Source organism: Nicotiana sylvestris, chromosome 3 (assembly GCF_000393655.2).
Source record: "Nicotiana sylvestris chromosome 3, ASM39365v2, whole genome shotgun sequence".
Lineage (NCBI taxonomy): Eukaryota > Viridiplantae > Streptophyta > Magnoliopsida > Solanales > Solanaceae > Nicotiana > Nicotiana sylvestris.
Window position 1 is genome coordinate 69741436 of NC_091059.1, and position 14773 is coordinate 69756208.

Below are 14773 nucleotides of genomic sequence, written 5' to 3' on the forward strand. Positions count from 1 at the left end.
CCAGCGTCACGGTTTTGGCGTGACAATCAAGAATAGCATAATTGGGCGACAAACCAGTCCATGCCCAAGATAATATCGAAGTCAACCATACTGAGTAACAATAAATCGGCTCTGGTTTCAAAACTACTAAGAGCAACCAACCATGACCAATAAACGCGATCCACAATGAGAGTCTCCTACAGAAGAAGAAACATAAATAAGGGAACTCAAAGAATCCCGAGGTACACCCAAATGCGGAGCAAAATAAAAAGACACATAAGAGTAAGTAGATCCTGGATCGAATAGAACCGATGCATCTCTTTGGCAAACCAATATAATACATGTAATGATAGAATCAGAGGCAACAGCCTCAGTACGGGCAGGAAAGGCATAGTATCTGGCTTGGCCTCCCCCTCTAGGGAAACCTCTACCTCCCCGACCTCCACCTCTAGCTGGCTGAGCAGGTGGGGTAGCAACTGGAGCCGTAATCATAGCCTGAGAACTCTATAGGGCACGCTGTGACTGAGAAGTCTATGGAGGTGCACTCCTCCCAAGTCAAGGGCAATTCCTCACCATGTGGCGTGTGTCACCACACTCAAAAAAAGCTTTGGGAGGACGTGGTGGCTGTGACTGGATAGGGCCAGGTCTGCTGGACTGACCTCTGAAAGCACCCCGCGCAGGAGGCGCGCTAGAAACCGGAGGTGCATAATAAGGCTCCTGAGATCTAGGAGGAGCTGGAGCACTACTGGCTGCTAGAAGAGCTAAATGAATAGGGTGACTCATATAACCCCTACCATAGCGACCTACAGCTGGGGTACGGACACCAGAATAATGGCCTGACTCTCGAGGCCTCTTGGCCTCCCTCTCCTCTCTCTCCCTAGCATGCATACCCTTAATCCTCCTAGCAATCCTCACCACCTGCTGATACGAAATATCCATCTCCAACTCATGAGCCATGCTAGATCTGATGCTGGGAATAAGGCCCTCAATAAACCGGCAAACCCTCTCGCGGACAGTAGAAACCAAGGTTGGTGCATGCCTAGCCAAACTGGTGTGACGGACAGCATACTCTAAAATAGTCATAGCACCGTAGCGCAAATACTCAAACTCTGTGCATTATGCGTCTGAGGCTCTGAGGAACATACTCCCTCAGGAACAGATATGAAAATTGAGCCCAAGTCAGTGAAGCATCCTCATCTGGACTGTCTAACTCATAGGTGCGCCACCACTCATAGGCAGCTCCTCGAAGCTGGAAGGTAGTGAAAGAAACCCCACTCGATCCTATTATACCCATGGTACGGAGAATGTGGTAACTCTCATCTAGAAATCCTAGAGCATCCTCCAATGCTAGACCGCTGAATATAGGGGGCTTGTACTTCTTGAACCTCTCAAGCCTCAACTGCTCATCCTCAGAAGTCGCTGCCCTATCCTCGGGCTGAACTGGCACTGCAGGCGGTACAGGAATAATCTCAAGGACCTACTCAATATGCACTCGCTGCTCAGGAGTGCAGGCGGCGGGAGTCTATGCTCCTCCCCCGGCCTGAGATGTAGCTGCAGCAAGGGGAAGCAACCCTGCCTAAGCCAAGGTGGTGTACATGCTCATGAACTGTGCCAAAGTTTCCTGAAGAGCTGGAGTATTAGTAGTAGTAGTAGGCATGTCCGATGCCTGAATTCTGGCTGGATCTACTGGTGGTACCTCGGCGGCAGCTCGCGCAGGTGCTCTGGCTGCACCACATGCGCATCCTCGGCCTCTACCCCGGCTCCGGCCTCTGACAGCTGCAGTAGGGGGCGCGTGTGCCTAATTATATCGAGTAGCACGTGTCCTCACCATCTGTAAGAGAATAGAAGACAAAAGTTTAGAATTGTGATGTCAAAACATCGCACGATAAGGAAATCAAATGAAGTGAAATTTTCCTAACAGTTACATAGCCTCTCGTAGATAAGTACAGACATCTCCATACCTATCAGCAAGACTCTAATAAACCAGCTTGTGATCCATGATTCCTACGAAACTAGAGCTCTGATACCAACTTGTCACGACCCCAGTTCACCCTCCATGAACCATCGTGACAGCACCTAGTCTCTACGACTAGGTAAGCCTAAACTTGTGGAAGATAACCAAAACTTGCAGAAGTAAAATAATTTAAAAACAGAAATAAGGCAATAACAGTGTTAAATATGCCGCTCGACATACACCATATTTATATCAATCTCAAAACCAATATCTAAATCCAAGACTCGGAAACCCACGAATCACAAGCTAAGAGAAAGAAATACTACATAACTCTAACTTCGGAATTTTGTCTAATAAGAACAGAAGTACAGAAGGGCTAAATACTAAAAGCATGAATAGAAAGGGACTTCTCGGTCTACGGACACGGTAGCTGTGCCTCGAAGTCTCTAAGCAGTCGCCTCGCTCAAGGATGGTAGGCCTGAGTAGCGGTACCTGGATCTGCACATGAAAAATATGCGCAGAAGGGGCATGAATACACCACAGCGGTACTCAGTAAGTGCCAAGCCTAACCTCGATTGGGTATTGACGAGGAAGGTCAGGGCCCTACTGAGATTAAATAAATTGAGAATCTACAGTAAGAATCTACACAAGATAATAAGAGTACAATAACGGAAACAGAGATGAAGGCAAACCACAAGGAAGTAACCAGGGATCTCTCAGTATCCCGAGGATATCTTGGTACCCTCAATATATGCTAGGGATCTCTCGGTATCTTGGGGATCTCTCGGTATCCTCAATATATGCTAGGGATCTCTTGGTATCCCGAGGATCTCTTGGTATCCTCAATATATGCTAGGGAACTCGCGGTATCCCGAGGATCTCTTGGTATCCTCAATATATGTTAGGGATCTCTTGGTATCCCGAGGATCTCTTGGTATCCTCAATATATTCTAGGGATCTCTTGGTATCTCGAAGATCTCTTGGTATCCTCAACATATGTGCCAGGGATTTCTTGGTATCCCGCACCTCAGTCAAGATCATAAATACGTACAGGGAATCTCCCGGGATGCCGTCCCATAGTCCCAAATTAAAAACACACAGAAACAACACAAGAATACTCAATTAAATGCTAATTTTGTACCAAGTAAACAGTTAATTCTAGCCTAACATGCTTCACGTAATGCAACTAAATCATTTTAAGCAAATAGGCAATTAAGTCAACTAAACATGCTTTTTTAAACTACAACAGGCTAAATTCGCAGGTAGAATAAAACAGGAAAAAGGAACTCAATTGAAATACTTAAAGTAAAACCGAATTTCAACAATTAGCTCAAGTACGCACTCATCATCTCACGTACAAGGCATTTCAATTATCAAATATATCACATCTTAAGGGGAAAGTCCCCCACACAAGGTTAGACAAGCCACTTACCGCGAACCAACTCAAAATCAACCCGACACCACGTCTTTGCCACGAGTACTTGACTCCAAATTGCCCAAATCTATTCAATTCAATTGCATTATATAAATAACACTTCAAGTAACTGATTCTACAATTAAAGTCTAAGCTAATAAGCGAAATTATGTAAAATGACCAGAATGCCCCTCGGGCCCACGTCTCGAAATCGGGTGAAATTTACATTTTCAGAAACCGCGTACTCTCACGAGTCTATGCATAATAAGAACACTGAAGTCGGAGTCCAAATGGCCCCTCAAATCCTCATTCAATGTCTCTTAAACTCAAGCCCTAATTACCTATTTTTCCCAAATTTTACACCACTAATTAGGTCTTTAATCAAATAAAAACGAGTTATGAAGTCAAGGATGTTATCTCCAAGTAATTCTCCTTTGTTTTACTCAAAAATCCCTCTCCAAAGATTCAAACCCGGATGGAAATGGTGAAAGAGTAGATCAAATTCGCGAAGGCAACAATTTATATGTTCTGCCCAGCAATTTCTGCATTTGCGACCCTAGGACCGCATCTGCGGTCCCGCTTCTGCGAAAACTTCGTCGCATCTGTGACTTTCATTTAAATACCGGAAACTGCATCTGCGATTACATTTTTGCAGATGCGACACCGCTTCTGCGGTGTCCCTTTCACATCTGCGGAACCTGAAGGAAAGGTCAAAATCCGCTTCACCGCATCTGCGGTCCCCAAACCGCAAATGCGAAAATACCAGAAGCAGCAAAAATACAAGAGCTGCAACATTTTCTAAATTTTCTCGTTAACCATCCGAAATCACCCCGGGGCCCCCGGGTCCTCAACCAAAGGCATCAACATATCCCAAAACCTTATTCAAACTTATACCAATCTTTAAAACACCTCAAACAACATCAAAACAACCAAAACACGTCGTATTCAAGCCTAAGTTTCTAAAATCTTCCGAAATCCGCTTTTGATCAAAAACCCAACCAAACCACGTCCGAATGACTTGAATTTTGCACACACATCCCAAATGACATAACGGAACTACTACAACTCTCGGAATTCCATTCCGACCCTAGGATAAAAATCTCGCTATCGAACCGGAAACTTCAAAAAAAATTCAACCTTCGGCATTTCAAGCTTAAATTAGCTACGGACCTCCAAAACACAATCTGAACACGCTCCTAACCCCAAAATCACCCAACGGAGCTAACAGAACCAACGGATTTCCATTCCGAGGTTGTCTTCATACTGTTCCAATTACGGTCAACTTTCAAACACTTAAGCTCTCATTTAGGGACTAAGTATCCCAAAACTCTCTGAAATTTAAAACCGAACATCCCGACAAATCAAAATAGCAGAAATAAACTGGGGAAAAGTAGTTAATAGGGGATCAGGGTATTAATTCTTAAGACGACCGGCCAGGTCGTCACACCTACTAGTAATTGCTTAATGGAAAACGGATTTTCAAGAATTAGCACAAGTACGCACTCGTCACTTCACGTACAAGGCGTTTCAATTAAAAATAATACCAAATCCTAAGGGGAAGGTCCCCCACACAAGGTTAGGCAAGCCACTTACCTCAAACCGGCCCAAATTCAACTCGAAACCATGTTCTTGCCACGAGTACTCGACTCCAAATGACCCAAATCTATTCAATTCAATTGCATAATGTAAATAACACTTCAAGTAACTGATTATACAAAGAAATTCTAAGCTAATACGCGAAATTAGGTAAAATGACCAAAACGCCCCTTGGACCCACATCTCGGAATCGGGTAAAATTTATAATCTCAGAATCCTCATACTCTCACAAGTTCATACATACCAAAATTATCCAAATCTAAGGTCAAATTCCCAATCAAAAGTCAAATTCTAGTTCTAAGAACTTTCTTCCAAATTTTCCCCAATTTTCATCTCCAATCCGAAATTAAATGATGAAACTAACTATAGATTGATGGAATATAACTAGAAAGGGTTTAAGAATTATTACCCAATGATCTCCTCTTCAATTTCCTCTCAAAATCGCCTTCTCCCGAGCTCCAAATCGAATTTCCAACTTTTGAAACCAAACCCTCGAAATTTCATATTTATGCCCAGCTATTAACGCATCTGCGGTCCCGCTTTTGCGGAACACTTGTCGCATTTGTGACTTCCCATTTAAAACTCATCTTCCGCATCTGCGACTCCCCATCCACGGATGTGGTACCGCTCCTGTGAAAATACTACCGCTTCTACAGTCCCTGCTGAACTTCCCCATTTCCGCTTTTGTGATTGATCTGCCGCTTCTGCGGCTCCGCACCTGCGAAACCCAAACCGCAGGTGCTGTTATGACAGAAAACCAGCTAAAGCTGCAACTCCAACCTCCTAAATCCTTCCGTCAACCATCCGAAATCATTCTGAGGCCCCGGGGACCTCAACAAACCTACCAACATATCCCATAACTTCATTCAAACTTGTTCCAACCTTCGGAATGCTCAAAACAATATCAAAACACCTATTTTTCATCGGATTCAAGCCTAAGAATTCTAAAAACTCTAAAAATACGCTTTCGATCAAAAAGTCTATCAAACCTCGTCCGAATGACCCGAAATTTTGTACACACATCACATTCAACACTATAGAGCTACTCCAACTTCCAGAATTCCATTCCAACCCTCAGATCAAAATCTCACTATCGAACCGGAAACTTCAAAATTCGACCTTTCGGCATTTCAAGCCTAAATTAGCTGCGGACCTTCAAAACACAATCCGAACACACCCCTAAGCTAGAAATCACCCAACGGAGCTAACGAAACCATCGAATTTCTATTCTGAGGTTGTCTTCATATTGTTCCGACTACGGTCAACTTTCCAGCACTTAAGCTCTCATTTAGGGAATAAGTGTCCCAAAACTCTCCGAAACTCAAAGCCGAACATCCCGGCAAATCAAAATAGCAGAAATAAACTCGAGGAAAGCAGTTAATGGGGGATCTGGGTGTAAATTCTTAAGACGACCGACTGGGTCGTCACAAGCGGCAGATAATGCCATAATCGTTCAAGAAATTCTACACTACTTTCGAAAGAAGAAAGGTAAAATAGCAAATTTTTTGATTAAACTAGATTTAGAAAAGGCTTTTGACAAAATGGAATGGGGATTCGTTAAAAAAACACTACACTACTTTAATTTTCCTCAAAAAATAATCTGTATAATTATGGCTTGCATCACAACTACCTCTATTTCCATCCTTATCAATGGCCACCCTTTACCTTTCTTCTACTCATCGAGGAGAATCAGTCAAGGGGATTCGTTATCCCCTTACCTTTTCATTTTATGCATGGAAAGACTCTCCCGTCAAATACACCAAGTGGTGGACTATCAACAATGGAAATCAATCAAAATATTGAACAACGGACCACAAATTTCTCATCTACTGTTTGCGGATGATATAATCTTGACCTCCAAACTAACAACATCTACTGTCCACACGATTATTGATACACTATCACTCTTTATATAAAAATCAGGCCAAAGTATCAATTTTATAAAATGGAAAATCTATTTCTCCACAAATACTACACTATCTGACAAATCATTTGTCCTTACCTCTTTTAACATGAGGGAGGGTATCCTCTTTGGAAAATACCTTTGATTCCCTTTGTTTTTTTAATAAACCAACATCCCATAATTTTCAGTACATCTTAGACAACTTCAAAGCTAAGTTGTTGGGATGGAAAACTAATATGGTTTCAATGGCATGACGTACTACCTTAATAAAATCTACTTTAAACTCACTACCAAACCACGTAATGCAATACATCAAGATTCCTTCACAGGTTATCCTAAGAATGAATAGATATCAAAGAAACTTTCTATGGGGTACTACTGAATACAAAAAGAAAATTCACTTGATTAGTTGGTCAGTAGTACAAAGACCTAAGCACCAAGATGGATTAGGCATTCAAAATCTAACTACTAAAAATCTTGTCTTATTAGGAAATCTAGCTTGGCGAATGTTTAAAAATCCTAAAACACTATGGGCTTCTCTATTATTGAGCAAGTATCAAAACATAACCACAGTATCTACCACATCCCTTACATGGAAAAAATATTCAATTAGGATGGAAACTTTGCCAACTAGGCTTAGTATGGAGTATTGTAAGGGGAACGCATATCAACATTTGGACTGAGCCATGGCTTGGACCTAATATTACTCTTAGAAATTCTATATAAGGACCTCTAAACTCTAATGAATTACATAACACACTCAGTCACCACATCATCAACACAAAAATTGAAACAAACTCATTACCCTTTGTATTTCCGGAACACACCCTTTCCTTGATTAATCAAATCCATACCCCACTTTAACCAACCCCCACGCTTTTGACCAGATTATCTGGGGGCTCACTCCTAATTGCCAATTCACTGTTAAATCTCTATACCATAAGCTACAAGAACCAAAATCAGCTTATGCACACGATTGGCTTTGGAAATAAAAATTACATCCAAAAATAACACATTTCCTTTGGCTAATATCACACCAAAGATTAGCCACAACTTTTTACCTCTACCACATAAATGTCACACAATTCAATACGTGTAATCTTTGCCTTCACACCGCAGAAACAATTAATCATCTACTTTTCCAGTTTCCTCTAACGATCATTATTTGGTCCCAATTGAGACGTGACACTACTTTAAATACTTGTGACATACAACTCTTATCACTCATCCAAATCATACACCACTTAATAGCTAACACTCACAGTCTTCCGTTCAACTTGCTATCACGCATTCTTATAGCATACATAGTATGGCATATTTGGAAGCTACGGAACCACTATCTTTTTAATATGAACTCACACACACCTCCTTCAATAAAGCAGTTGAATATCACTACCTTATTCAACAAAATGCACAACGATAACCACGCACACATATGTATGTCAAATGGCATCCACCACCTATAGGTCGAATTAAGTTAAACACTGATGGAGCAGCCAAAACCAATACGTCTAAAAATGGTATAGGAGGAATATTCTGAAATACAATGGGATAATTTTTACTAGGATTCATGGGTAAACGTTCTACCAGTAACTCCACCTATATGGAATTAAATGCATTATTACAGGGTTTGCAACTAGCATGGATTCATCAACTCATTCTATTGGAAGTGAACGTTGATTCCACTGAGGTAATATCAATGCTTAGCAATGAAAATATGCACTACTCATTCATATTAATGGAATGTAGGTACTTAATACAACAACTGGGTAATCCTCCGGTTATCCATACATACAGAGAGCAAAATTACGTTGCATATACTCTAGCTCAACATGGTTCATCTGCTGATGCTAGTGACTACACAACAATCTTCACCCAAGCACCATCCTTTTTGCTACCACACCTTTTGGCTGATCACCAAGGCACTGTCTACCCAAGATTGGTGAAGTCTCCATGTACAACACACTTGTCCTACAATCCCACCTATTTGGAATGCGATCACTCTAACGATCAACATTTTGGATGTCGTTTTTGTAATGTATTGCAACAGGCTCCTTGTAATGACATAATTTAAATCAATATAATTTTGGTTAATGAGCAAAATAAAAAACTTGCTACTTCCCATGACATGACTATTTATACATTCTTCACATGCTAGCATGTATTATAGTCTTTCCCATGTTAGAATAACATTATAGATTACTTGTATGTCGGAGTACATGGTTTGGTTAACGTAGTCATGCATAGTAAATATGTGTCGTCATCTACATATGTACATATTTCACATTTAAATATGATGTTGGTACGTGAGCTATCCGTGAGGATTAATAGTAGACGTAAGGCTCCAGATATGACATGCAAATTTTTATCCCCATTCATCATGAGTCACTAGTCTTTTTCTTTCTTGATGGAGCGTGCACATGAATCATGATTGAGACTTTGAAAATATTTATCTACTGTTAAATTTGAATTTTTATCTTGAATACTCATTCTTGAGACTTGTTATTGCAATTCATAATAAACGATGGACTTGTGCATACCTGTTTATGTGATTTTTGTAATTTATTACTGTTATTGTTGGATATAATATCCACAAGTTTATAAAGTAAGTATTTTCGACAAAACTCTAGCCACTACCTTGTTGGGAATGACCAACGATACTTACTAAGTACTTTTCGCACTCATGTTATACTTCTGTATTTTCTGTGCAGATACTGTGTAAAGCCCCAAAACAATTCGCTAAGTATCACGTATTAGTTCAGGCTCAATGATGGATGTAAGGGTGTTCGATGAAAGGTGTATAACACAAAAATCTTAGATTTAGAAGGTTGTATGGACGTTTATAAGAATGGAGAGGTAGTTGGGAACAAAATGAAGATGTTTAAGGGGAGAAATCAATAACAATTGCACACACTCCAGTTTCAAACGAGCACAACTCCAAAGATATAAGAATTTATGTGGTGATCACCTATCAAATTAAAAAGTCTTCAAGTCTAATTTTTAATTTCAAACTGATGTTTTAACTTCAATACCACACAACAGGGGTGATTTGTGTGGTGTCCAATTTTTGCTTAAACTGATTATGAAAGGACTTGGTTCTTCTAAGTGTTCTTTAACCTACTATTGTTGAAATAGTAAATACGGAAAGTAAAGAACACAAGTATTTTTATGTGGAAAACACCTGGCTCAAAAGGTGAAAAAACTACGACCTACTTCTCAGTAGGATTTTCCAAAACTCTCCACTAAATCGCTGAACCAAAAACTGCATTTACAGAACTCTTTTGTAAATCTTGGATTAACTCTAATCCCGTTGTGGCATACAGCCCCTACCTGTTGCGATAACTCCAAGTTAACTCTAACTTGAATACTCTGATTACCTATTATAATTGCATTTAGATAAAGCTGAAAGGTACAATATGAAAACACCTACTACAATTGAACTAGGATAAAAGACAGATATTTGGAACTGGTTCTTCTATCTGGTTCATGTAGCTACAAGTTTGCACACTTGAATCACACACGAACTACTTGCAATATGCTTTGCTATTTTGCTCTCAATTCACGTTTAACTTCTGCTTTTGTGCATCACCTGTAAAGTGAGAACATCCTGCGATTTATAGAGTTACTAGAATAGAAAATAACTAGAGCTCTAATGCTACTCTTCCTTGGTGGAAGAGTTCTAGTTAACTTCAACCTCTAACTCCTTCCCTATCTTGGATAGTGTTCTCTTTGAGTAAGGAGTCATTTTCCTTATCAATTATGCAACCTTTTCGATCAGGAGATATCCATTATACCAAGTTAAACTTATCTCCTTTACGTGCATCCCACATGCCTGAATCTGCCCGTTTCTACGCACATAAGGGATGGACCTGGTTCATGTCTGAGCTTCCTTTATTAATCTTCAAAACAAACCTTCGCTTGGGCCAACACAAACAATTTATCATTTTGATATTCCTACTAAGTAATGAGTATTTTCTGAAGGATAGTGTGTAGCTGCACAATTGCGTGAGCCACAGACTGACCATATAGTCTGCGGGGCCACTTCCAGCAAAGAGGTCAAGAGGATGAGGGAAAGGGCAAGACCTGCATGGCCAATGCACAGGTTGGGCATGGCCCACACAGCCTACTTGGCCCGCGTAGCTACCCACACAGCTCCAAATCATTACAACGGGACTCGGAAATATAAAATAGCTTCATTCTTCAAAGATAAGATCATTTCTCTTAATCCCAAGTCATCTAAGAGTTTCTATACTATCTAAGATAAGTTTTTATCACGATTAAATTAAATTACTACTTTCAAACATCGATTCTAACCATATTAATTTTGGAATCATTAGATTTTCAATAAAAATTCAAGAACAAGGTCTTCATTCCAAGCCTAGGATTTTACAATCAAGGTAGAATCCACAAGCTTCTTTCAAATATAGTTATTAGAGAAGATTATAGTTGATAATCGTTTTTAGAGAACTACTACAAAATCTGGATTAGCTATAAGTCCTAAAATTGAGAGAAGTGAAACCTAGGATTACTAAAATTGAAACTTCTGAGACTTTTAGAATTAATTCTTGAATTAACTATGTAGAGGTTGATTTAGTGAATTGAAACCTTTGGAGATGCAAAAGTATTTCATAAGAAGAAATCAAGGTTAGTTGAGACTTGTTCTCAGGTTAGTTGAGACTTGTTCTTACTAAAGTTAATTTCTTACCAAGTTCTGACAGTGTTGTATCTTTTTATTCGCTCATGAATTGCGACACACGTACTTAAGTTTGTCTAGCCTTTTGTTGTATTAGATTTTATATCTATGTTATTTTTCCTATGCTAGACTTTTTATCTATTTTTGAGGACGTATGTATTGATTTATTGTAATGTGTTGATTGACGTGGGAGTTGTTGGTGCCATCACGAAATAAGCGAATTGGATTATGACAAAAAAGTATTAGAGCTTAGGTTTCAGAGGCTTTACAAGTCACGAGTAATGTCTAATAGTCTTTTTGATCATACAAAGATCACCTATACTTATATTTGTGAAACTACAGGCAATTTAGAAAACTTTTCTTTTTTTATTTTCGTGCGCTATTTGTTTCAGCTTAAAGTCTATATATATTATTTTTTCTCATAGATAATGAGGACACAGTTATGGATCTTCGGTGAGTAAGAGGTAGTGCCTAATGTTGGAGTTACTGCCAAGAGTAGAGGCAGGCCTAGAGGACGGGTTGCGGCACAGGCCAGGGCACCTATAGTGACACGAGCCAGAGCTAAAGCACCTTCTCATGTTGGTGGCCGTGGTAAAAATGCTTTAGTTGATTCTCTTGCAGCTTTTGTAGTTCCACGTTCCTACTCAGATTCCAAAGTTCTTTTAATTGTGACACATGTAATTTAGAAGACTATGATTCATTACTGGATTGGTGGAGAGTATCACAACTAGAAATTCGGTCAAAATCGATAGCAACTGACTGATCAGTTTGGGTCGGTCAAAATACTTGCCGAAAATAGAGCGAAGTCTGTTATTTCCTAAAATATTTTATTTTTTTAATTTTTTTACGAAACTGATCAATTTCGGTCTTTTTTTAATGCAAAAATGCAGAAAACTATTTTTGTATCCCGCAAAATTTATTTTTCAAGAAACTCAGTTTTTAATTTAAAATAAATTAAAATTAATATTTAAAAAAATGACCAAAGTCGGTCGGTTATTTTGGTCGGTAATTTTAAAAATCCAACCGATTTCAGTAGGTTATTTTCGCGTAAAAATACAATTAAAGAGTATAAATAAAATAAAATAGAGTCTTAAGCCAAAATACAACAATGGTCTAGTGGTAGAATATTATCCTGCCTTGGTATAGACCTCGGTTCGATTCCCAAATGGCAGATTTTTAAATTACATAATTAAAAATACCGATCGATTTCGGTCATTTTTTAGCAGATTTATTCTTTTTTGGTTGTTTGTGGAATTAACCGAATTCGGTCGGTTGGCTCTACTGTCACAGGGGTGTTTTATGTCACTCGAGTTCTTCCCGAGGTTCACCCTTGTGCGGCAGTCAAGCCCAGCCTTGACTTCAGCCTTTCCAACATTTAGAATAATTTTAGGAATGTTTGGACTTAGAATGATTTAGGAAGAAAACGAAATAAGTAAAGGCACACACAATTTACAGGAATTTCTTCCCAACTCGTATTAATTTGTGAATACAAGAACACAATAAGCCAACCCTATGGCTAAGAACAAAGAATACCCTAGTTCCCAGCCCCAAAAACGATTTCCTACCCTTAGGAATACACTTAGACGAAATTGGCTAACACTTGCCACAAGACTAAGTTTTTCTGCCTTGTTTAGGATAGCCTATGCACATATTTATAAGGCAGGATTTAAACAATCAGTTGACAAGCCCCAACGGATGGGAAAACATGTTAAGACAACTACAAAAACGTGCCCACACTTTTAGCCCATGATCAACCATGTTTGGGATGTGGTTTGTAACCACCAACTGCCTCTCATGTGCCTTGTACACGTTTTACAACTGCTGCTTGTGCACTGCATGTGTCTGTTTTGCCCAGCTGCTGTGTGCCCAAGGCTGGAATTGCGCCCAGCCTTGCCCTTTGACACTGCTCCGCACCAATGTCATGGCCACAGCTTGCCGCCCACTGACTTAGCCGCACACGTTCATTGCCACAGCTGCCCGCTTATGTCAAGTCGCCCCCAACTTGATCAAATCTGCCTGCATCAATTGTCATTGCTTGTCTCGCATTGCCTTGCCTTGCCTTGTCATGTCTTTGCCCCTGCTTTGACATGGCTTTGCCTTGCCATTGTTATGCCAACCCGTACGTCCAAGTGAAATTCGTCTTGCTTCCGTTCAAGGTGCGTTTGTCAACTCCGCATCGTCCGTCATGCCGAGCTGCCCGTCATGACGTGCCCTATTTTTCAGGTTGTGTGCCAAGGCCATCATAAAAATCCTTGTCACAACCCACACCTACCGAGGAACCTTGTCAAGGGGCTAACATTTACCGACCACATGATTGCCGATTCGTGGCGGTTTTTGCCAATTATTAACCAACATCAGTCGATTTTGGCAGTGAAGTTTTTCCCCTCTCTTTAATAGTGTGGCTCAGACTGGGGCTATATCTATGGCTCCAGCGACTTCTCAGGCTCAGGCAGTAGGGGGAGCACACGTTCCGCTGTAGCGGGATGCACTTATATTTCAATCTCCAGCGGTTCAGCCTGTTGTAATACCGTAACTTGTTATTGCACTGCAACCTGCTGTTCAGCTAATGATTCATTCAATTATGACTATTGATGAGCAGTAAAAGATGAAAATGTTTCAGGAGTAGAAGCCTTCCACTTATACTAATGGTGATCCAGTGGCTGATATGCGTGACCTTATAGATCGTTGTGAGGAGATTTTGCACAATTTGAAATATATCGAGTCTAATGGAGTTAGTTTTTATTACTCTTCTTTTTCCTTTAGTCTATTTTCCATGGTAATACTGTCTTCATGGAGACTAATAATAAAATCTACATCCATGGCTACAACATTATAAATGCCGCTGTTATATATATATATATATATATATGTGGGGGGTGGGTTTCTCACTTTCAGTGACAGAACATCGAAAAGAGTATAAGGCAAAAATAGGAAATATATGTGTTGTATAAAAAAATATTTTCTGCAATTTTAATGGAGATGGAAATTTTACTAGGAAAAGGAAAACAATTAAAAACCAACCAAAACTATTTGGACCCGTTTGTCCATAGATCTTTTTTTTCTTTTTTTCGATTTTTTGTTTCAAAAATGTGTTTATTCATGAAGTTTTGTATGTTTTTTAAAAAATTTCGCAAAAATGAAAAAATTTCAGAAAAATTTGGCTCCTCATTCACAAATCTGCAATATTTTTTCAAGTAAGGTGCATATCCAAACATAATTTCAAATTCCAAATAC